The following is a 25096-nucleotide window of genomic DNA, read 5'->3' as shown; positions in this document are numbered from 1 at the left end:
CACCCTGTGCAGAGACTGTATGGACAACACAGCCTGCCCCATGCAGAGACCAGACAATACAGCACCTGTATCTAGGTCTCTGGCTCTCTAGCCTGGTGGTTGGTATTCACTGCAGAGTTACTTCAGCAACTGCAACCTCAGATGACGTGGAAAACACTGCCACCTCCCGGCTCTGATGACAGATTTCGTCAACAGCAACCACACCACATTTTCCACGTGAATTTAAACTGAGAGGCCACAATAAACACTGTCATAAAAACAAAGCAAAAGTAACCTAACATCCAATGGAGGACCAACAAGAAAAACTAAACAAATCTGCTTCTGCACAACAGAAGAATCTTGCTACCCTAAGAGACTGGCATTGCAGCTGTGGATGTTGGAGGAGCCTTGAAGACTGGATCACAAAAGTAGCATACATAATCTGAGAAGTGGCCAAAATAGGGCAAGACTGTAACAGACCACGTTACAGGACCACACAGTCCTGAGAGATCCCTCTTCCGCAAATCAGACAAACTAACACAGTTCCAGACCAACATCGTATTGTCTATCCCAAACAGTAGATTGGAAAACATCCATTTTACTTTCTCCACCACACTACCCAAGAGTCAACAGTCCCCTGAGAACAAGAAGAAAAAATCTTATTTTCCTTTAAAGAAAAAAGTATGTTCTTCCTATTCTCTGAGATGCAGCATCAGCTGCGGAGGAGGAGCTGTCATGGTGCCTGCATTAGTTTTGTGACACTGGTCAGTCAGCAGCTCTCTCCAAGTCCTCAGCTCCTCTTCTGTGACCTGGTGATACCATATGTACAGCAAAGGGAGGGTCAAATATTGCTATGAAGAATACAGTAAGTAGCGTGCTCCAAAGCTGTCCACAGAGTTACAGTAAAATATGGTAATGAACACTTTTGAAAGGGCTGACAGAAAATTCAGAGTCATTACAGTAACAGATGAAAAGAACCAGATCCTAACAGGTTAGGCAGGGATCAACAAACAACAGCCAATGGACCAGTACCTAGTTAGTAAAAGTTTTCCTGGAACTTAGCCATGTTCATGTTTCCATAGTGACTGCAGCACAAAGTGAGTGGTTCTGAGTAAGACACACAAGCCTAAGCTATTTATTGTGTGTCTCTAAAAAAGTCTGATTCCTTGGCTAATCCACTAAAGTACACCAGTAATATACTAACCCTGAAAAACATAAAGCCTAACTTTTAAAATTAAAAGTAACAAGGAACATCCATGTAAAAAGGTCTTTGACTGAACAAACCAGTATAAAAGATATTTAAAGGGCAGCATCAATGATCTATACAGATCTAATGGACTTGGGTGATGTTAAGGAATTACTGTGAATTTTGTTAGGTGAGATACTGGAGTGATCATCCAGACATCCACAATGATTTCTAGAGATTTAACCAAGTATTCAGGAGAGAATATTATGTATCTGATCAACTAACTTAATACACAAATTCTTACATATCAAAGCCCAGTTTAACATATTTCCTGGGGTCCAGGTGGCTCTCAATGTCTGAAATATTACCACACAAATTATTCAAAGATGAGTGTCTAAGGGGAAAAGATGGAGACATAATATAGACAAACTCAGGAATTATACAGACAACTCCATTTAATTCCAGAACTATTGTCATTTTAGATACATCACCTCAAGGATAAACTTCCTATTACTCCCTTTACCCCACCTTCCTGTTCAAGGGGCAGCAGAGGGGAAAAAGGAAGATCAGTGTGGGGCCACAGCACAGCCACATAGGTGACCTTTAGCTTCTCTGGCAGGTGACATTCTATCATGAAGACACCCCTGTACTTGTCTCAAGAGCATAGACCTCAGGCATCAGTACTCAAGATTAAGGTTTGTTGTTGTTTTTTTTGCATAACAATGCAAGAAAAGAATTTATAGTATGCCTGGACTCACACAAAAGGCCAAAGGCTATGTCACCAGTATTACATAAAACACTGAGTAAGTGCTGAAGCAAACACAGCTCATTACATTAAACAAAGTTAATATTCACTATGCATGCACATCTCTTCCTACTAACTGTATTTCTTATTCTAAATGTAAACACTACTACCTGTAACCCAGCACCTGGAAGATCATTGCAGGTTCAGGGTCAACCTGGGCTAGACAAACTGAGATCTGCCTCACAAACAGCCCAAAGACTGGGAAAATGTGACATTCATGTAGATAACTTGCACCAAAATGATTATCATTGTTTGTTTGTTTTTGAAATACTCTACAGAGAAGGCCAGAGAGATGGCTCAGTAGGTAAAGGCTCTCGCTGCCAGCAAGCCAGACAATCTGAGTTCCATTCCTGGGACCACACAGTAGGAACAGTAGGAGGAGAGAACTCCAGCAAGCTGTCTTCTGTCTGACCTCCACACACTTCATATGGCCATGTGGGCACACACACAGATAAATAAATATAAATGAAAGAAGATTAAATGTGATAAAAATGCTAGAGAGTTACAGAGACTATTTCTTATTAAAAATAATTCTCTGGGTTGTTGGCACCTGTCTATTGAAAATACACCCAAAGCAACATAAATATAAGTTTATTTAATGCCCAGTCAATGATATCTTTAGGTAATGGTTTCTAAAAGGCACTGGGAGATTCCCCTCCAGGCTGTGCAGCTGACTCCTGGGAGCTGTGGCTTGCTGCCACTACCCTGCACCGCAGGAGTGGATTTTACTATAACCATTGCTAGCCAGGGACAAGAAATTCCAACTTGAATATGCTTTCTACAGAATACAGGTTTTGTACCTTTATAAGCTGAACCAAGAGCCATCCACATTTTATTGAACAAAAATTTAAATTTGGGGGTTCAAACCTAAAGATATACCAACTTTTTACTACACACAGACAAAATTTATCTTAGATATATTTCTTAATACTTAAAGTAAACTCTGATAGTTAATCTCAATTGTCAACTAGATGGCACCTAGCATCACCTACAAGATGCACCTCTGGGCAAGATGGGAGGTATTACCTTGACTGGGTTAACCAAAGTGGGTGCCACTGAGGATGGCAACATCCCCAGGCTGGACCCTGGACCCCTTAAACAGGAGAAAGGAAGCTGAGCACAGCACTCATCTCAGTCATCTTGGGCTATGGATGTGTTGTGATCAGCTGCCCGAAGCTCCTGTAGCTGTGAATTGCGAACAAAAGAAATCTTGTCTCCCTTAGGTTGCTTTCAGAGTAGTCTGTCTCGGCAACAGAAAAGGAAAGAGACATTGTCTGTCTTTCCCAAATTCTCTCTATATGAATGTATTTTCACTCCCTTTTGAGACAGAGTCTCAGTAGATAGCCCTAACTGCCTGAAACTCATTTTGTAGATCCAGCTGGCCTCAAACTCACAGATCCACCTGCCGCTGCCTCCCAAGTGATAAGATTAAAAGCACATGCCACCACACACTGCAATACAATTAAAAAAAAATGCCATTTCTGATTATTTATGAAACACTCAAAAAGAAAAGTCACCCATAACCATGACCACTGTTAAGTTTATCTAGGCTGTTGAATTCATATATTTATTTGAGCATATTAAACAAGGTTGTGATCATACACAGTGCTATTTTATAAAGTCATGAAGGGATTTTATAAAAATTTTTTGGCAAGGGCTAGACATGGCTCAGTGGTTAAGAACACTGGCCATTGTTCCTCCCACACTATATGGTGGGTCGGAACTGTAACTCCAGTTCCAGGAGATCTGACACCCTCTTCGGACCTCCGTGGGCTCCAGGCAACATGGGTGATGCACAGACATACAGGTTGCAGGCAAAACAGTCATAATACAAAAAAGGGATGAAGATAACAATAACAGTACCTTCTGATAACTTGAAATACAAAATAAATAGCAATACCTAACAGCTGATTTTCCTGAGTATTAACGAGGATAAACTCTTTAAATGCTGCTAACCACTTAGATTTCTTTGAAGTTAACTGTTTTATATCGTTGGTTCATTTTCTTTATGCATAAAGCTCTTATATAAATATTAGCCTGCTTAATTTATTCCTCCTGCTGAAAATGAGTTCAATGTACTAACAAGTTTAGACCATGAACTATTAAGACCTGGAGGAAGGGCCAGCATGGGGAGTGGGAAGAATTAAAGGGAGAAAACTGGAAAGGCGGGGATGGGTCAAATTCTGTCATCTCTGCCATGTTAAGGATTTCCTATTTGCCCCAGCTGCAGTGGTGAGCCAGCAGAGCAGGGTTGGGAAAGAAGAACAGAAGATGAGAGTGGTAAGAAAACCTGGGCAGCAGTTCAGGGAAGAGTGGACCAGAGTGGCACTGGGTGACAAGGAAGAGTTCAAGAGACAAGGCAAACAGGGCTTTGTGATAGACACAGGCATGAGAAAATGGGACAACTGGAGGGCGACTTTGGGTCTCTGGCTAAGACTATCATTTATTGACACTGAAAGGAAGGTCAGATAGCCCAGGAGAGGGAAAAAATAGGTAACAATTTACTTGGTCCATTTTGAACTCCAAAAAGTTGTGAGACATCTGAGGAGATACAGAACCAATCATCAGCAAAGCAGCTACCTATCAAGCAGGTCTTGGTCTGGAATGAAAATGAAAGTCTAGAAACTCTAATGTGGAAAGCAATTAAAATCATTATGAGTAAAGTTTAAAAAGTTGTAATTGAGAAGTCTGACACAAGCCAAAGCCAGAGCATCTTTATTCTGACTTTTGTTATCATGTTATTGTGCACCGGTTACAGACATTTCCAAACTGAAGCCTCTCCAGTGAAGTCTGTCCTGTTTGATGTCTTCTTGGTAGACAGCAGGCTGCTCAGAAACACAATCTAATTCTTTTTCTGTATCCTGGCCTTGGCATGGTTCCCAAGGCACTATACACACTCAATAGAGTTTAATTGTTCTCTCTCACACACAAGGTGCACAGAGCTCAGCAGATCACCGCTAAAGCAATCTCTATGAGCCACACGACTGGTGGAAAGGTACTGAGGCAGGTGCCCTGGTGCCCTCATGTGTAAAGCTCGGCACACGACCTCCCAGAGTGCTAGGCCATGGGCAACGCTGAGTGCGGTGCCTACGCTGAATGCACACGGTAAGCATGCAGACTCAACTATTCTTCCTGTTCTATAATTATCTCCTTTCTTCCTCTTCCATGAGCAGAGAAATGTTCAAAAATGGAAAGGGTTTCTGGTGATTCATTATCGTCTTCAAGCTTTGGAACACAAAAACACTTCATGTGTCTTCAAATTTAAAAGCAGAAAACAAAGCATACAATTTGATGTATCTGATCAATAAAATTAGTATGGGGGAATCTAGATTTAGCTACAGATTTAAATAACTCTAGCCTTAATAAAACTATTTTAAATCAAAATACATGATGACTATTGGCTTTGGGAAGGTCTAGGTCTGACTGGTAATGAAATGTTTGGTTGAGAAGCAGGTATGTGTGGAAAGTGGGCAGGACTGTCAAAGACTAAAATAATTGTTCTGCTAAACTTTATTTAGGTTCCTACAGAAGCCAGAAAACTCTATATAATACAGGTTTAGGCATTAAATTTGAAAATTAAGCTTGGGCTGCTCATTTAATATTAAGGTACCGATTCTCTTGAGTGGGTCTTCCATGTGTCCCTATTTCCACTGAGTACAGACTACCGTTTGAAACATTAAGAAGGGATGGGGTGGCTCATTCCTGTAATTCCAGAAACCAGAGGTAAGAAGGGAGGGTTGCCTAGAGCTGAGGCCAGCCTGGGCTACAAGGTGAGTTCCAGGCCATGCTGGGCTACAGAGTCAGCTACTGTATTTTCATCGCTCTTCTGGAAGTCTACAGTAACTCCTGAGAAGTTAAGTTAGTAGTTGGGGCAGTTAGGAACGCCCTAAAACTGTATAAACAGAACCTCTCTGTGTGCTTAGAGGGGTTGTTGTTTCCTTCATATTTTCTTTTTTAAAAAAGTCATAAATCTTAAGTCTTCCGGGAGCTTTCTAGGCTTCCAGCTGCTATCTATGAACTTTATGGCTGGCTCCTATGTCAATCTTGACTTACTACAGACTTAGTTTCACATTTCCAACTACCTACTAGGTATATCTATTAAATTAAACCAACTCACCCAAACAAAATTCACCAATCCCATAAGAAAAAAATTGACTTTGCTTCTTCTAGTGTTTATGTACAGAGTTATTATCCAGTATTAATTTATCCCAGTTAAAAATGTCAGAATGTTCACTTGTGTATGTTATCCCAGCACTCTGGAGGCTGAGGCAGGAGGACTGTCATTAGTTTAAGGCTAGCTTGAGCTACAGACAGAGTTCCAGGTTACCCTGGGCTAGAGTGAACCTGGATGAAACCCACACCCCTTCCCACCAAACTCCAGACCGCTCCTTGGCATATCAATTTTCTCTTATGTTCAGTTAACTTCGAATCTAGCTTCTTTTCTGTGTCCACAGCAACGATTTTATTTTAGGATTTTTTTGCACTGCATTATGGTAAGAGCCTCCTACTAGAACTCTTCTCTGTTTGCAACATCTAGTCCATCTACCAAGTAACTACCAGAATTATCTAATTGTGCCACATTCCTATTTTAAAAAAAAAAAATCTCTTGGCTCCCTGAAACAAACAAAATAGGATCTAATCTACTTGGCTTGGACTGCTGCATGCTTCCCACCTCCAATTTTCCTTTTATAACTGAATCTACTTAAAATGCACCCTTACAGTCTCTACTTTATAGCATACTGTTTGTAATGGCTTATCTCTTTCTGCTTGTCCCCGTTCCTTCAACTAACAAAATCTTACTCCAACTACACATTTAGTACATAACTAAAGTCAACCAAACCCTGTGGGAATTCACTCAGAGAAAATGGTCAGGGGAGGAAGCCTCTTAGCAGTTATAGTCTGGTGGTAAAAGTAGACAACAAATAGGCCAGCCATGAAAAGAATCAGAAAGAGTAACCTAGGAAATGAACAAGATGATGAGAGGTACTCGAGGAGGAACGATCCAGGGAAGGAATTTCAACTACCTTTGGAAACGAGACGAGGGTCTTAAAAGGAGATCCTAAGCAGCCAGCCCACGGAGCTGGAGGCCATCTCAGCAGAGTACTCGGCCAATGAACGGATCTGTCTGCGTTCTGTCTACTAGATTGCAGACTCAAGATCTCTTGAGAAAAGCCTCAATTTAAATGTCTTTAGCTCTTGGATCAGTAACTTGGTTGAACACTTTTGGAACAACCTAAATAATTGAAGGACTGGGGGCAAATGGAAAGAACAGATTTTATTCAAGGTGGCAATAAATATAGAAATTAAAATCTAGACTTATTTAAAAGAAACAGTAAAGAGGCAGGTACTCTCATTTATATACTGCACTTTTAATATTCATTTCCCCCGGCCTGATTACTCCCTTCTTCATTTCACCCAAGGACCCTCAGGCATCTCTTAGGCTATTCCATAATAACTGGTCACCACAGAAAGACCAACCTGTCAAGTCTCTTTCAGGATGCTATGCATTTCAGAGATAATAGTTTTATTTCTCTATTTAGACAAAGTAGCACAGTTCCACTGCTAGGCATGGTGGCCCTCAAGTGTAATCTTAGTAGCTGGTGAGCCCAGAGGATCACCAGTTCAAGGCCAGTCAAGGATACAAATCAAGATCTCACCTTGACCTCAAGACAGACGGACAGACAGACGCTGGTTTCAGTCATCTGAAGCTCTTCTAATTTTAACAAGTGAAAAACCCAAAAGCTACAATGAAGGCACACATTTCTAACACAAACACTTGCTGCTTCTCAGAGATATGTCTGAGATATACCCAGCCTGTGTGCTAAAGCCTACCACTCCCAGACCTACGATGTGTACAGTGTGATTCCTGCCTTGTATCCTAGAGGCAATGGGAACAGGATGGTGATTATTTGTGCATCTAAACATACCTAAACATAGAAAAGGTACAGTAAACACACTAGGTGACAGGAAGTTCTCAGTTCCATTACAATGAAACCACCATCATATACATAGTCCATCAGTAACCACACCTTCATCAGATAGCACAGGAAACTGCCCAGGTAGGTCTGTACAGCACTGAGTTTTTAAATTACTGCTGAGCTGGAAGTCTGCCATACTGGAACTCATGGTAGCAACATGCTGCCAAGAAGATGAGAGAATTATTCATATGGACTTTTTTTTAAGCATATGTTCTCATCTAGAGACTTCAACTCACTATGAAACTAAGGATGACCTTAGACTCCTAATCCTCCTGCCTCCACCTCCCAAGTGCTGTGATTACAGTCATGAGCCATCATGCCTGGCTCATCCAATATATGCTATGCCATAGATAATTTTCCTTGAACCTCCACAACACCACAGAACAGAGTACCTTTTATAGTAGCACACCATATCTGCTGAAGATCTATAAATTGGTGACAGCCTTCTTTAACATGGCTGTGCTTCCATGACCTCCTTAAGCATGAACAGCAAAGACACTGGGCTGTGGCCAGCCCATGATCAATTCAAGGCTGCTGAGGGCTACCTTCACCAGGCTGCCTGAAGATACAGGTAAGGAGCTGTACAAGATACACAGCAGCTATAGGCAAGACAGCGAGAAAGGCTCTGGGGCTCCAGAGACGAATCTGGCAAATCAAAGGAATGGGGTGAGTCCTGGTCCACAAAAACTTCAGTTCACTGAGTTTTCTGAGGTTCAGAGAAACTATAACCCATCTTCATATATAAGCCTGGGTTATAGATTAGCTTTATATCCTTGTATCTGTACAGCAACATCTGGTCCAGAAACAGTCTGGTGGGAAGAACACTGGGGAAATACTAATGGTGTGTCAGAACTAGCTCAATCCCAGCAAGTTTTTCTGTAAAGAGCCAACAATGGCATACTGGAGTCAGTCAGTTAGTCTCTCTTGGCACTCACCCTTCTTTCTGAGACTGGGTGTCAATATGGAGCCCTGGCCTCAAGCTCAGATATCCACCTACCTCTACCGCCACTGGATTAAAGGCAAGAGCTAACAAGCCAGCTCAGGACTTGCATTCTTAGGAGTATTCCAACACTGTTGGCAGAGCATCTAAAGTTAAAGGAGCTATAAACCTATATGGGTTTTTGCTGGTATTGTCTGGTTTGGGCATAAAAGTCACAATCATTTCCTCTCACCTCCCTCACAATATATATGAGAGCCATTCATGTGGCTATGAAAATTCAATTCAATCAATACAATCAATACAGGGTGGATTCAGAATAATCTAGTTGCTCAACTAAATCAACAGGAGCAACCTGACTTCACTTCCGTTAATCAAGAAAACAAAAGTCTTATCTCTGAATATAAACAGATTTGCTAATCTCATGTGTAAAATGTAACTGAAACATGGAAAAAGGAATTATGGAACTCTACCGTTACATATTTAAAATATTATGCAACTTGCTTATTGTTATTTGTGTGTGTGCATGTGTGTGTGTGTGTATGTGAGAGAGAGAGAGAGAGAGAGAGAGACAGATAGACAGACAGACAGACAGACAGACAGAGAGTCTTGAGGATTAAACTCGGCCTCATACATGTCAGGCAATAACTACCATTGAGTTGAAGCATCAGCTAAGACACTTTAAATGATGGTATAGTATGTATCTTACAAAAATATTACTTTGACCAAAAACAAACAAACAAACGAAAAAAAACAGGACTTAGATATTAGACAAAATAGAGGACAAGAGTCTGATATCCTTTTCTTTTCTTTTTAAAAGCAAAACTGCTTTTTGACACAAGGTCTTGCTCTAGCTGGCTAGAATTCAGTGATTCTCCTGTCTCAGTCTTTTTCTGGATACTGCGATTACAGGCATGCTCCAACAGCCTCAGCTAACATTTTTTTTTAGTAGTTTCAAATGTTCAATTAAACTAAAAGACTTGGACTTAACTTTAAATTAGCTATCTTGATAGTTAACTATAAATTATCAAATTATTTCTCTGATTAGGCAGCCTCAATGTTTGGTATGAGCATTACCACAAAAGAAAAAAAGTTGTTCAGTTGTAAAGCCTCTGTAATCACTGGCAGAGAACAACAGCTTCAGCTACTTCTAAATTTCTAAGAAAGCTACTATTTTACAACAATTATAGTGACAGGGAAAACTCAAATTAAATGACTGATATGGGCACTTACAAATCTCAAGTTTATCACCAATTAAGGTGTACAAGTAAAAAGAATGTCTTCTAAAGAAAGACTAATTCCTCTAATGAATCAACTGGGCTATTCCTTTCATTCAGAAGTACTATACAGCAAAACAGTTGGGTCCACAGGGAAACAGCATTTCAATAGCTGTAACCCGGAGCCAGACCACGCTTTGTTGGTCTGCCTTTACTTAGCCCATCTGCCATAAGTGATAACCAGATGCTCGGGTGACAATTACAGATTTTAAAAAGTAGTCGTCCCCCCCCCCCCCCGCCCTGCCAACACACACACACTAAAACCTAACAGCAGAGATGAGCTCAACAGCCTGAGATCAAACGGAACTTCAATAATGTAACAGAAAGTCAGGAACAAAAGGAGGAATGGAGCGATCTGGTGGGTCCCTTAAACACTGCGTAGCATCGCGGCTCACAACACCTGCTCAAGTGCTTAGTCCTCACAGCAACCCTTTAAGTACTCCAGACATTAACTCCATATTGCAGACAAGGAAACTGGGGCTTCGGGGGTGAAAGACACATCTCAAAATGATGTCATATCACTAACAAAAAGCAGAACTGTGATGTTGAACACAGGTGGCTGCAGGGTAGGCATAGTCCATACTTTTAAATGCTATACCAGTAACACTGAACCAATCCTGATCAAGTTACTGCCTTACAACTAAAAGCAGAAGGAAGTCTAACCCCTTAGAAACTACTTAATTCATGTTTTACTTCATCTTTACCTAGTGAGTAAATCTTACTATCATCCAGGCAAATCTACATACGGAGCTGTCTTTCTTGCTAGACACCGTTAGCACTGTCAATCACAGGTCATGAGAAAATTCTATCCTTAACACTCTTCTGTGTGCGTATATAGATATGCATGTATGGGTATGCATATGCTACAGCATGGAGATCAGAGGACAACCTCTCTTTTAAGACAGGCTCTCTTTTGAGTCATTGCCACCTATGCTAGCTAGCTGGCCCACGTCTTCAGCTTCTGCAACCCTCTCAGCCACAGGACTGCAAGGCTTACAGACACACTACCTCATCTGGCTTCCTGTGGATTCTGGGGATCAGGCCCTCCCACATGCAAGCCAAGCTATCCCCACTGAGCTATCTCCCAGGACCTCAGCGTTCTTTCTAATGCTAGCACTACAGTTACAATGAGTTGTAGTCAAACTTCTGTACTGCAGAGGAGGGGGTGCTCATGTTAAAGTGCCATTGACCTCATGTGAAGAGAGATCTAAACTGCCCAAGAGAACGCTTTGATGTAATTTTTGAACATTTAATAAGTTCCCTGTTTCCTTGCACAAATCCAGCCATTTAAGACAAATTATCTTGTTACCATTTAGTCACAAGTAAGACCTGGCGAGCAGAGTTGCCAATGTGATCTGACTAATGACATACTTCTGGAATCTTCACACTATAGAACAACACATACTCCACACTGCTTTCTAAAGGAAAAACACAATGCATCATAATACAAAAATCACATTTGTCAAGATGTCTGGAAAGACCCCAGGTGCCTTGACAATCCCCGCATCTACCACTCCAGCTGTGGTAGTCAGCCGTTCTTTAAACTGCCTGGACTCGTTAAAACAAAGTCCTAGTCATGGCTGACACTCTGGGTACTTGGAACTTGCAACACCGCACAGAGGAGAAGTTGGAATGTTCTTACAAGGGGAAAAAACTAGGTCCAGAAAGGTTCTTCTCTGGGTTCCAGTCCTCACACTACAAAACACCTCTCCTTCATCCACTAGAAAGCCCAATAGTGCAATAGAAGTAAACATGTTATCTCCAATCTAGTAAACAGATTAATCTTCAAAATCCACATATAGAGGATATGAACACACAATATGATGATGACTCATCATGCTGACCCTCTAGAAGCTTTGTTACGAGGCAGAAAGACATCTGCACACCAACTACTACGGTACTAATGAGTATGTAATACAATATCCAAAATTCAAATACACATCAGTTGTGTTACCCGTGTCTGTCACCTCTCTGTCATCTACACTTGAAGTGGCACCAGTCAATAAAAAAGAGGTGAAACAAAATGGAAAGAAATTTCAATGAAATTTTATAGTTCAAGTGTCAGCTAAAAATCTCGAGACACTGAAAGTTTTAATCTAGAGACTTGATAAAAATTTCCTACTCTAAACTCTTTCAAAATCAATTCAAGCTTTATTTTTCATGGTAATAATTTCATCACATGGTTGATGATGCAACAGAAAGAAATCAATCACCAGGTACTCAGCTGCCTCCTTTGTTTAGAACGTCTCATGCCCACTCAACCACATTATAGAGAATTTGCTAACTCTTAAATAATGGCACATTTCTGATGAGAAATGACATATTCCAAAATATTGTTATGTTCCATGATCTGTTGTACTTTATAGCAAATTCTGCATGTTCTACTCATAGCTATACCTACAAAAAATTTTTCTTACTATTTCATACCTGAAAAAAAAAGTATGGAAATCACTTATGCACTTCCCTCAAAATTGCAAAATGTAGTTTTAGTCAAATATTCAGATGCAAAATGATAAGAAAAGATGGTGTTAAAAATCACTTTAGACTAAGAGCTAAAAAATCCTAGGTTTAGTTTATAACACACAATAGGATCTATAATACCTTTTAATCCTTAAAAAAAAGTGATTGTCTATAGTAACAGTAGTGCCATATGGGCTTCTAAACACCTTTTACGATGAAGAGCACAAATATTTTCACAAGGTTTATTTCAATACAATCTTTTGAGTTAGAATGGATTTCCAGCTAACAGTTATTCTGAAAAAACACAGACCTATCCACTCCAATTCTCCAAATAAAAGGATTCCTACGAAAATGCATCAAAGTTCCATTAATGAAAACATACACAAGCCCAGGGCATGTGGTTTCAACTCCTTAAGAAGCAGAAAAAAAATTACAAAAAATATAAAAACTCAGTTGTGAGCAGGACAGAAGGGAAAAGAGAAAGTAAGAACACGAGAGTCTGGGCCAATACCACAGAAAGCAGAAACTGAACTAATCAAAGGAGGAAGCTAGAACTGACCTGCATTCGGGGACCACAGGAGACAGAGGTCTTGGCAAACGGTCCAGCTCTACAGGACTGCTGTCTGAAGGCAGTTCTGAGGTGGGGGGGTGCTCCTTATACACACCGTGAATAGACCCCAGAGCTCAGTACCACAGCATCCAGTGGGGTGATCCCCAACCAGCCTCCACAGAAGCGGCCTCACCATGGCTTCGAAAATCCTGACTTTTTCATCTCAAGCATTTTAAAACCTAATTTGTTTTCCGATGTTCAAATTTCCAATCCTTTTAAAAAGAAACTGTTCATCTCCTTGTAAACCTACAAGTACTTCAGCTAACAACACTGACCCAAAAGTCCTGGTTAGATGCTTAAAATGAAAACACATGACTGAGAAAAGTGTACCCGGTCTGGTTCTTGTTCAAGAAAGCACACAACAGCAGCTGATTACAGCTTCTGGCACTCATTTTGGGAGCACAGAGTATAGGAGAGGACCGGGGGTAATGATGACATCCTTTGGCTTAGGAGAAGCCAGGCTTAGCAAGGGACAAACTGAACCTGTGGTTGACACATTGCCTTTATGAATATCAGCGTTGTTTTCATCAGAAACCTTCAACTCTGTACGAAGAGCTTTGTTCCTACTGACCACAAAAACGTTATTGCTGGAGAGCATGACCTTTCTTGTACCAGAGACACTTCCCTTACCGATGGAAAATTCAGCTTTATTTTGCTTTCTGAGACAGATATATAGCTCAGGAAAACCTGGAACTTATTATTATGTACCCCAAGTGGGCCTTGGCCTCAATCCTCCTGCCTCAGCCTCCCAAATGCTGGGATCACAAGCATGTGCCACTACACCTCATATAACATGATTTAACAAAGCATAGCACAAGTAGTTCGTGACGAAGGGCTGAGAAGCACAAGCTGATGAATATTTAACAGGGCATAGCCAAACCCTAAATATTTCTTTCAACCTGACTGAGCTTCACATCACTTCTTGATTTGAATGGACTGCTATTTTCTCAAACTTGGAAAGAGACTGCAAATTACGGCCAGAAAACTAGATGCCCTTCTTACATTTCCCCTTTGCAATTACCTCAGGGAATCTGTTATGGTTTCACAAACAAGTCGCAATTCTAAGTCATTCTTCTTAACCATAAACACACAAGTCCACACTAGTCACTGCCAGTGTCGCTCTAGAGCTGCAGGTGACAGATGCAGTCACAGAGCTCACAGATGTGGACCGGCTGCAGCTTGCCTCTCGATGCAATGTGCACACTGGCAGAGCCTGCAGATGCACAGCTCGGCAAAAAGGAGGGTTTTCTATTTCAGTCATTTCCTATTTTATTTACTTTTAGGACCGGTCCTGGCGATTATGAAGCGATTATCCCCCCCCCCCATCCCTGCACAAACCATAGGCACAATTCATTTTCTCTTCCCGCCTTCCAGATCCGTTTTCCCGAAGCCTAATTCGGTTCCTACTATTATTATAAAGCGGGCCTCCGGGCAAGTGCCAGAAGCAAGAGGCGACCGCGCCGCTATTTGGGGGTTGCCTTCGAGTCGCTGCACAGGGGCCGCCGCAAGTTTTCTGCGAAGCATCGGACCCCTCGCAGAGTAGCCTGGCTGGCCCCTCTTTTCCCCCAGGGGCGGACTCCATGACGGGGACCATCCCGGCCGGCCTTTAGCGGCCAGGCAGGGGCGCCCCACCCCCACCCCGTTATCCTTACGGGGGATGCCCAAGCCGCCCGACCAGTCCTCTTCACTAGCCGGTGGCCCGTGGCACTCCCCTGCTCGGGTCCCCGCCCTGCACAGCCCACCGCAGCCCGGCCGGCGCGCAGACACCCCGCCGGCCGCTCTCGGGCCGCCCCGGGGCCCGCCTCCCCACTCAACCGCCCCCCCCCTCCGGATCACCGACGGGGGTTACCGTGGGAAGACGGGGCGGTCGCAGAGGACGCGGCGGCAGCGCTGCTGCCGGTTGCGTCGGACGCGGAGGAAAAGCTGGAGGACAAGGATCAAGATGAGGCGGGCCCGCTCCCCAGTCTCCATGGAACTCCCGCCCCGGCCCGTTGCTAGGAGCCCCCGAGGCTCGGGCTCAGTCTTTCGTGCTTTGTTGTTCCGGGTACAGGGCGGCCGCTGCTTCCCCGCGACAATAAATAGACTAGACGCGGGGGAGCATCGAGACGGCGCGCGGCGGCTAGAGCGCCGCCAGGCCCGGGAGCTCCAAGGATCCTCGCTAGCCGCTCACTTCCGGCTCTCGCTGCTCCCCTCCCGGCCCCTTGCCCTAGCTCCGGCTCTCCTTCCTCCTTCCTGGGGCTACAGGGGCGGCTCTTGAGCCCACGGGCTGATCCAGGCGGAAGTGGCCGGAGGGCGTTAGGAGCGCAGGCTGTACTTCCCTGAGGCTCGCCCGGAGAGATTTTGAAGCCCTGGGTTTGTTCCCCAACTGATTGCTGGCGAGCCGCTTAGCCTAAATGGGCTTTGATGTTTTGTTGTTTTGCTTTGTTTCCTTAAACCGGAGCCCATAGGTTCTATACAAAAGAGCTCAGCTAACAGTCGCGGGACCCTGGTCCTGACCCGGGAGGTGGCAGGGGTCCCTGGCCTTACTCAGCGTGGGCTCGGCGGGCCCTGCAGAAGCGTGTCCCTCGGACGGCCGCAGCGGGGCAGGCTGGACGCTGGAGATGCACACTCGCCGGTTTGAACGGCCGCACCGGGCCGAGTGAGCCCTCGGGACCCTCGGCGCGGCGTGAGCGGTGCTGCCCACGGAGCGAGGCTCCTAACGGACCCGGAGCGCCGCCGCGCGGTCAGGCCCTCTTCCCGCGCTGCATAGCCTCGGCCGGTGGTGGTGGACAGCGGGGCAGCCTGGATTTTGTAAAGGCCACGCGAGTCGTGTTCCAAAATGGTTTGGCCTCTGACTGGGGCCACTTGGCCTTTTGAAAATGACTTGGGCTGACTTCTGAGGGTTTGGGAGTACACAACCACTTGAGAATTTAATGATTTGAGCAGTAGCCAAGGATGCCTGTTTATCTTTTCTCCCTGCTCCTAAGTGTACACACACAAAAGCGTTTGAACATTTTAAAACCCAGTAGGACAGATTTGTTTCTGTTCTCATACTGATTTATTTGGGGGCATTGTTGAATAGCTGTGTCTTGTGTGGGATAGAATGGACAGGAAGCTGGGTGAGGAAGCCATGCCTGTGGAGACGGATTTTGACAGATCTCAAAGGGATGGGGCTGAGACTAGAAGGAAAGGGATGTGGCTAGCTGCGATGTTAAAAGGAACAGGGTATAGCCAACATAGCTAGGAAGGAACCGCTGGAGATAAAGTTGGAGGGGGCTGAGACCTGAAACCATCTGTGCCTTACAGACAGGAGTTTGCATTTTCTTCCAAATGCTAGGGAAAGTGAGATTTTGTGCTGGAGAGTGACAGGGTATGATTTACCAAGGAAATGGCACCAGAAACGCTCCTTTTCCAAGGACAACTGTCCCTGCTTAGAAGGCAATTTTACAACAATGGTGACTGATTCTAAGGTCTTTTTGAGATGCTTGCCTTCAAGGAGCCCAGCAGGATACCCGGAAGGCAGCGGGTCTGTTATTTTCAGTCGCCTTTTATTATAACCAAGGAGCCTCTTTGTAGAACTGGATCGTCTCCCTGTTAGTTCCATTAGCTGTGGTGCTGATTTTGATTGTTAGCCTGATTGGATCATTCTTAATCCTAGATGAATAGTAAAGCTAACAGTGTTTCTGATGGTGCCTCCAGAGACAAATGGATTGCTCTCTCAATAGGTTCATTATGGTATGAGAGCATTATTTGGTGGTAGGTGAGGCCTGCTTGCAAGAAGTAGGTCATTGGTTGTGTCTTTAGGTGAAGTAACTTGCTCTGGCTCCTTCATCACTTTTCTTCATAGAAGGATGGTGGGAACTCTGCTACCAGGCGCTCTGGCCATGATGGACGGACACCTTTGAAATCATCTTCTTTCCCCCTTTCGTATACTCCCAGACAAAAGTAACTAATATGACCATTGCACATTAATAACTGGAATACTTCGGTACTATCATACTGTCCCATATACTGTTCTTCTGACCAAGAAATTCCCTTCTAGTGAAAGCAGCAAGACAGTATTGTTTCTGCTCTTGTAATGTGCCATCATCTGGTGTGCTCAGAAGACTGGTGTGAAGTGGCGATTTGTAGCCCATTTTAAACCAAGTACCTTCATTAACACAGATACTGACACCTAAAGAGGAGAGTTACAATTATCTTAACAGTGTGCTCAACCCTCCTGACGGGGCAACCCTTCAATACAGTTCATGTTGTGGTTACCCTAACCATAAAACTACTTCGTAGCTATAATTTTGTTGTTAGGCATCATAATGTAAATATGTTTGGAAATAGAGGTTTGGCAAAGGGGTTGGGACCCACAGGTTGAGAACCATTGCTGTAAGCGTAGCTCTCACTGAATCAAGGACTGATGGACAGTGAGTGACACCCTATTTATTCTAGACTGGAAAAGCTAGCAAGCTCATTGGTTAGATGCCTGTAACTGTAAATGTAACATACAGACCATGATGGTTAATAGTGACTGTCCTCTTGGTAGGGTCGAGAATCATCTAGGAGACAGACCTCTGACCTTGCCTGTGAGGAAGTTTCTAGATTGGGTTGACTGAGGTTAAATGACACTAAACATTGTTGTGGAATTGTTGGAGGAATTAGGTTGTTGGTTCCCAGCCACCCTGCTAGTTTAGACCCGAAATAATCACACAGAAACTGTATTAATTAAATCACTGCTTGGCCCATTAGCTCTAACTTCTTATTAACTAACTCCTACATCTTAATTTAACCATTTCTAATAATCTGTGCATCACCACAAGGTCGTGACCTACCAGCAAAGTTTCAGCACATCTGTCTCCAGTGGCTCCATGACTTCCCTCACTCTGCTTTTCTTCTCCCAGCATTCAATCCAGTTTTCTCCACCTACCTAAGTTCTACCCTATCAAAAGGCCAAGGCAATTTCTTTATTCATTAATCAATAAAAGCAACACATAGAAGGACCTCCCACACCATGGAATATTTGAGTAAATTGTGATATCTTGTTTGTAATCTCACAGAGAAACTTGTTGGAGATCAGAGTTCAGAGCTAAGTCACTAGGTAGCCATAGGAGGCCAGCAGTGGTGGCACACACCTTTCATCTCAGCACTCAGGAGGCAGAGGCAGACAGATCTCTGTGAGTTGAAGGCCACCCTGAGCTACACAAAATTGATCCAGTCTAAAAGAGAAACATCTGGGCAGTGGCGGCTCGCACCTTTAATCCCAGTACTAGGGAGATGGAGACAGAAAGGTATATTGTGGGGCAGAGAGAGGAATATAAGGTGGGAGGAGACAGGAGCTCAGTTTCAGTCAGGTTTGGTGGAGACAGATGCAGGCTGAGGAGCAGTCTGACACAGCAGTCTAAGGAAGCTGTCAGTTTGAAGACACAGTCTGAGAACAGGATTGCCCTAGAGGTAAGAAATCTAGTGGCTGACCGCTATGCTCCTCTGATCCTTCAGCTTCCACCCCTGATAGATCTTTCTGGGTTTTCATTATTAAGAACAGTTAGAATTCATGCTACAATTTTACCTTACCTGCCTAAGAAACCTGATTGGTTCAATAAAGAGCTGAATGGCCAATAACTAGGCAGGAAAGGTTAGGTGGGACTTCCAGGCAGAGAGAAAGGAACTCTGCGAAGAAGAGAGGAGGGAGACACCAGAGAGACATGGAGGGAGTCAGACATACAGAATGGAAGAAAGGTAAAAAGCTACGTGGCAGAATGTAGATTAATAGGAAAAGGTTAATGTAAGTTATTAGAGCGAGTTGGAAACAAGCCTAAGTTAAAGTCCAAGCTTTCATAATGTCTCCATGACATTTGGGGGCTGGCAGTCCCAAAACAAAAACAAATGAGAAAGCTTGCTACAAAATGTGGGTGACACCATTCTACATGCTGGGTACTGGACTGAATTAAAGGGAGAGAGCTGGCTGACTGCTGGTGTCCATCTCTCTCTGCTTCCCAACTTTGGATTTCATGTGACTAGCTGCCTCACGCTCCTGTCATCATTTCGTGCCATCATCTGAGGATTTGCCCTCAAACAGCGAGTCCAAATAACCCTCTTCCCTTGTTTTTGTCAGATGCTTTGTTACAGCTTTGAGAAAAGTAATTAGTACATAGACTAAAATCACTACAAGCCGTTCCAGTCAGCAATGAAATAAGTACGGAAATATAAAGGGATGTGTCAAATTTTTAATAATTTCATATCACAATTTTATATGTATAAAAGCAATTATAGACAGTGTTTTAGTAAGTAAAAGAAAAACTACAAAAAAATGTATTCTTTACTACAGACATCTTAAGATGACTGTCATCCTCAGTAAGTCTTACTGTAAGGAACTTAGATCTTAAAACGAGGCTACTGGAATGTGCAGGCTCTTCTCGCCTCTTGTAATCCTGCAAGAGACAGGCAATAGGACGGAAATTATGTCATATCTTTTGGCACAGTTCTTTTTGCCAGTGGACTAGTTAATCTGTACAGGTGGCATCAGGTATCTACTGTGCCAATTAGAGCAAGTAGGCTTTTTGTCTCCCATCAAGTTAGTGTAAACTATGATTGTGGAGACCAGGCAGTAGTTGGGTCAGAGATCCTTCATTCCTCAGGAGTCCACCTCAAAGTGTTCTATGCTCCTCACCATAAACACAGTCCTTTCCATTACAGCAGTTGAGTGGTAACCAGCTTGTAGGCTGGAGTACGATGCTATACCCAAGCTTCATAACACCAGCATGTCCCCTCTCCTACCTCCCAGAGAGTCCACGACAAAAGCCACTGAACTAAGCTCCCTGGACACTGGCTAGTTTCCAAGAGACAGAAACTAGAGGAAGAAGATTCAGGCTCAAAATTCATGACTCTGAGATTTCTGGTAACAAGCTGATAGAGTTCCTCAAATTCATTAGCTGACAGTCATGGGAAGTTCTAAGGCATTTCTAGAAAGTTCTCAGTGGTGCAAAGGTTGCTGAAGGTGGTCCGCTTCCCAAGGGCAATGTCTCCAGGTTTCAGACCTGTCAAGTAGAAGGCTGAGTGATGTTACATTCTTACTGGGTTTTTGAGGCAGAATCAAGCTTGGAACTCTGACTGGGTGACTGGAGATCTTGTCCGCCTGTAGACGTGCAGCCCTTACTTCCTTTCCTCTTGTTGGGGAAAAGCTTACAAAATCCCGTCACTTGCTGCTCCTCCTCATTGTTTCCATCTTCTTTAGCACACACACAGTCGTATAGTGACGATGAATCCATCACATCATTCGGCCACAACTGGAGCCGATCAAAATGGACTGTGTTCAGGGATTTCTGAATTTGAGCTTAAATTCGGTAGCTGGATGAGTTTTCTTCTACTGAGGATGAGGGGCATGTTTGTGGTGGCACACAGGAGAGCTGATTGACATTGAGCAGAACTGTCAGTGAGTGAGTGTGCGCATGAGCCAGCGTGCTTACACACACCCCTTATGTCACAGCACACAGCGCGAGGAACCTTTCGCGAGTTAGTTCTTTCCTTCCGTGTAGATCCCTGGGATTGAATTGAGGCTGTCAGGTCTGGAAGCAGTGCCTTTACCCATTTGAGTAGCCCAGGAAAACATTTTCCTTGGAACCTTTTTTAGTTTTCTTTTGGGGAGAGAGCTCCTGTCTCTTTTGAGGAAGTCCTTCTCACTTCTGGCCCCCAGTCTATGAACACTCAAACAACACTTCCCTAATTAGTAGAGAAGTGGGTTTCTCACCCGATCTGGTCAACTAGATAGGAACTTTGTGCCATAAATTGATATTTTGCCTCTCAATTCTAAATTCATTTTTATTCCAACTTGGTAAAGAGGAATCTAGAGCAGTGGTTCTCAGCCTTCCCAATGCTGTGACCCTTTAATGCAGTTCCTCATCTTGTGGTGACCCCACCAACCATAAAATTATTTTGTTGCCACATCATAACTAAAATTTTGCTACTGATATAAATCCTAATGTTAGCTGATATTCCACACCAAAGGGGTCACAACCTACCGGTGAGAACTACTGATCTAGATCCTTCGAGTCCCTTTTTGTACTAGCCACCACAAGGCTGGATTTCTGTTGGTTGAAAGTGCTGAAGATAATAAAGGTTTCTTCTTACAGTATGTCCCCGAATAGAATCCTGTAGTGGAGAAAGAAGACCTTGTTAGAATTCACCGGCGGTATCCCAGCTGACATTCCCAGCCCTCTCTAGGGGTCTGATGGACAGTGGTGAAGTCTCCACGTCAAGAGATTGAAACAGTATTTGTTTAGTGCAGTATGCCAAAAGAAAGATAAAGCTGGCATAATGACACGCATCTGTCATCTTCACAGAGCCTAAAGCAGGAGAACCACTCGAGTTGAGGAGTCAGGGCCACACTGGGTAACATAGCAAGAGCTTGTCTAGGAAAAACAAACCCAAACCCAAACATGACTGACAGATAACTGGAATGAGCTAAAACCAGCTGCTAATGGTGTGTCTAGAAGGTCAGCAGTTTGGAAGGAATGAGACAGGACTGGGAAACAGATGTCAGGGAAGTCCGTGAAAGAGTTATACGGGGGTTTTCTGAATGGGTACAAAACTATTTGTCTTCCAGCTGAATTCACACTACAGATACCCACCGCAGAGAAGACTTCTAATCAGGCAGAGATACGGGGTCACACTAGCCAGATGACGGTCAGTGTCTTTGTCCAGTCATCTCACTGCTGAACGAAGGGACCATTAAGCAGAATGGGCAGAGTAGTCTGGAAGGAGGCTATACATGTGCTCAGCAACATGAACTTTCCCTTAGCAGGGGTCACCTTGGCAACACTACTGCCAAGTGCTTAATCTGTCAAGAGCAGGGGACAGCATTGAGTCTCTAATATGGCACCATTCCCAGGGCCGATGAGCTAGCCATCTGGTGGCAGGTTGATTATACTGGATCTCTTCCATCATGGAAGGAACAAAGATTCGCCCTGATTGGAATGATCACATATTCTGGAAACGGTTTTGCTTTTACTGCTCATAATCTTTCTGCCAGCTCCACTATCTGTGAGCTCACAAGCTGCCTTAACTAGCAGCAGTGTGTTCCCGTCCACATTACCTCTGACCAGACCACTCATTTCAGAGCAAGGGAATTAATTGGGTTGGCCACACACACCACTGGGAGGCAGCTGGCTTAAGTGAATGCTGAAATGACTTATGGAAAACTGAGTTATGATCCTAGCTGGAGATAGTACTTGGGAAAGATGGGATTCTGGTTTCAGGTCACATCACACCGTCTCGCCCATAAAAAGCAATGCTTGCATCAAGACGTGGGCCTGACAGTGGCTTATCTACAGTGCTATCTAATAAGCTCCTCATTTTCTTCTTTGCCTGGGAACCCTGGCTGCTGCGGGTTCAGAAAACAGGCCCGGGGGAGAATGCTTTCTATCAGGTGATGCAACACCAATTACATGAAGGCAGGAGACTGCCACCCTGCTATTTTGGGTTCTTTACACAATGAACGCAAAAGGCTAAACAGGAATTATTCTACTTACTACACAGCGTAACTGATGCCAATGTTTTAAGAGGAAATTTGCTTGTTTCTACGTGGTGGAGGCCAGAGGACAGACTGGACCAAGGGCATCATCTTAGTGCCACCAATATTAGAGTCAGGGAAAATGGCAACAACCTCAAATAAAACACAAGGTATCTGAGGGCTTGGGCCTTTCCAGATAATTTGGGTTACTTCATAGACAAAGGCTTTTTAGCAGCGAAGTGCTGGCTGAGGGTATTGGAAATACAGAATGATAAGATGAAAGGGCATGGCATCAATTACAGGCTCACCAGACAAGAACTGTAGAAACAAAGGCCACGGCGTCCTTGTAAACTTGCTATTGCTCCGTGTACCTGTTTGCATATACCAGCTGTGGGCTCTTGTCTTACCACTCTGTGTTCAAGTTGCTCCTTGGGCTGTTTCCCAAGGTGGTTATGACAAAGTGCCACCAGCTTAGTGACATGGAGAATGTGTTCTCTAATCATTCTGGAAGCCAGGAATCTGGAATCAAAGTGTCAGCAGGATTAGTTTCTTTCATACGGCGTGGGAGAGAATATGTTTCATGCTTTTCTTCTCCATTCTGTTGGCTGCCTGGCAGTGCTTGGCATTCTTTGGCTTGTGTTATATCACTCTTGTCTCTTTCCATCTCTGCATCTTTTTCCATCATCCCCTCCTCCCAGAATTTTTTCTTATAGAAACACGCCCTTGGCTTAAGGACCCACCCTGTACTTCAGGGTGATCGCACCTCAAGATTTCAGTCCAGTTCCAAAGTTCCTTGTAGGGGAAGCCCAGCCAATCACCTTGTTTGTAGGGTGTGATCCCTTTAGACTAATATTTACTTGTAAAATCTTGCAGGTGTGCTTTCTGCTTCCTCTTTGTTTTTCCTGTGCTTCGCGGGAACTCTGGCTTTGTAAGTCCCCCTTTTCTTACCCTTATTAAAGCTGAATATTTTATAATAAAGCTAGTCTGCTTATTTCTATCGACCACCCGCCAACAGTTCCTGTTTCCAAGTCAGCTTCCAGCCACAGGTTCAGGGGTTAGGGTTTTACTATATTTAACGGCTTTATTTGCTTATTGAGAAGTTTTGACATTTGATTTAATTAACCAAACTGCAAGTGTGCACATGACTAGATGTGAGTTTGTTCAGAAATGAATGCAAGCATTAGCTCTTTTGTTCGTTTTTTTTTTCTGGAACAGAGTCTTGTGTAGCCCAGGTTTACCTCAAATTTACTATGTAACCAAGGATAACCCAGAATTCCTAACCCTTCTACTTCTCTGCCTTCCAGTGCTGCTGGGTTATACTTATGAACTATCATACCTGATTTGTAATCCTTATGTTTTATTGATTTTGTTAATTTAATTGAATTTCAGAAGGACAATGAAGTAAATATACGTTGCTAAACTAAAAAGTACAGTTGAACATTTTTATACATTAAATGAATAGCCGAAGTTAAATTCTAAAATTCCTTCCTTCCTTCCTTCCTTCCTTCCTTCCTTCCTTCCTTCCTTCCTTCCTTCCTTCCTTCCTTTCTTCTTCCCTTTTCCTTTGTTTGAGACAGGGTCTCTGGCTGTCCTGGAACTTGCTCTGTAGACTAGGCTGGCCTTGAACACACAGAGATCCACCTGTCTCTGCCTCCCAGATGCTGGGATTAAATGCATGCACTATTGTTCTTAGCTCCAAGATTACTTTAAAATACATAGAAAATTATTTTGAAGATGCATTTTCCCTCTAGTGGTGGGGAAATTACCCACTCTATTTCTAAACTAGAAACTTAGTTACATATCTTGAGCAATGCAATTGTGTTGGAGGAAATGGAGGTTGACAGAAGAGTCCTTAGGCCTTGTGCTTTGTGGGGAGGGTTAATTTCTTGTCTTGTTAAATAAGCAAACTCAAGCATTACTGCCCACAGGGGAACAAAACAGTGCATGAAATCCCTTCAGTAGAAGGAAGAAAAAGACAAACGAGTGAAATGAGTAAGGAAATGTACCGGAGACAAAAGCAGATAAAATAGACAGAATAGGATGAACAGAAATAAGTTATAAATAAATAGAAAGTAGAAATAACTTGTAAATTCCTGCAATCATAATGTGAGTCAATGGAGTAAATAGTCCTGTACCACAGAAAGTATGATTGTAATGGATTTAAATAATCCAACTATATTCTGTTGTGTGTGTTTACGTGAGTACTTGCACTTATGTGATTGTGTGCATACATTTGAGAGTACTTGTGCCATCGTGTGTATGTGTGTGTACAGATATACATTTAAGAGTACTTGTGCCATCGTGTGTATGTGTGTGTGCAGATATACATTTAAGAGTACTTGTGCCATCCTGTGTATGTGTGTGTGCAGATATACATTTAAGAGTACTTGTG

The 25096-nt window shown here is 43.3% G+C and overlaps 1 protein-coding gene and 1 long non-coding RNA gene across 3 annotated transcripts in view; both read right to left on the bottom strand.

The window, feature by feature from the left end:
• Tbpl1 (TATA-box binding protein like 1) overlaps positions 1–15354 on the bottom strand; it is a 27285-nt gene extending 11931 nt beyond the window's left edge. Inside the window, exon 1 of one of the 2 annotated variants that reach the window (XM_005360940.2) lies at positions 15082–15354. The gene's annotated coding sequence lies outside the window, so the exon portion shown is untranslated. Of the gene's footprint in view, positions 1–6994; positions 7045–15081 lie in introns of those variants that run through there. The other variant, XM_026786176.1, reaches the window with a different exon arrangement.
• Positions 15355–19278: 3924 nt separating this feature from the next.
• LOC101989784 overlaps positions 19279–25096 on the bottom strand; it is an 8517-nt gene continuing 2699 nt past the window's right edge. The window contains exons 2-3 of the long non-coding RNA XR_258647.3: positions 23013–23223; positions 19279–21344 (exon numbers count right to left, since the gene is read on the bottom strand). This is a non-coding gene — a long non-coding RNA (uncharacterized LOC101989784). The remainder of the gene's footprint in view (positions 21345–23012; positions 23224–25096) is intronic.

The sequence above is a fragment of the Microtus ochrogaster genome, linkage group LG4, assembly GCF_000317375.1.
Source record: "Microtus ochrogaster isolate Prairie Vole_2 linkage group LG4, MicOch1.0, whole genome shotgun sequence".
Classification (NCBI taxonomy): domain Eukaryota; kingdom Metazoa; phylum Chordata; class Mammalia; order Rodentia; family Cricetidae; genus Microtus; species Microtus ochrogaster.
The sequence above is the reverse complement of the archived record's forward strand: the minus strand, read 5'-3'. Positions and strand labels throughout refer to the sequence as shown.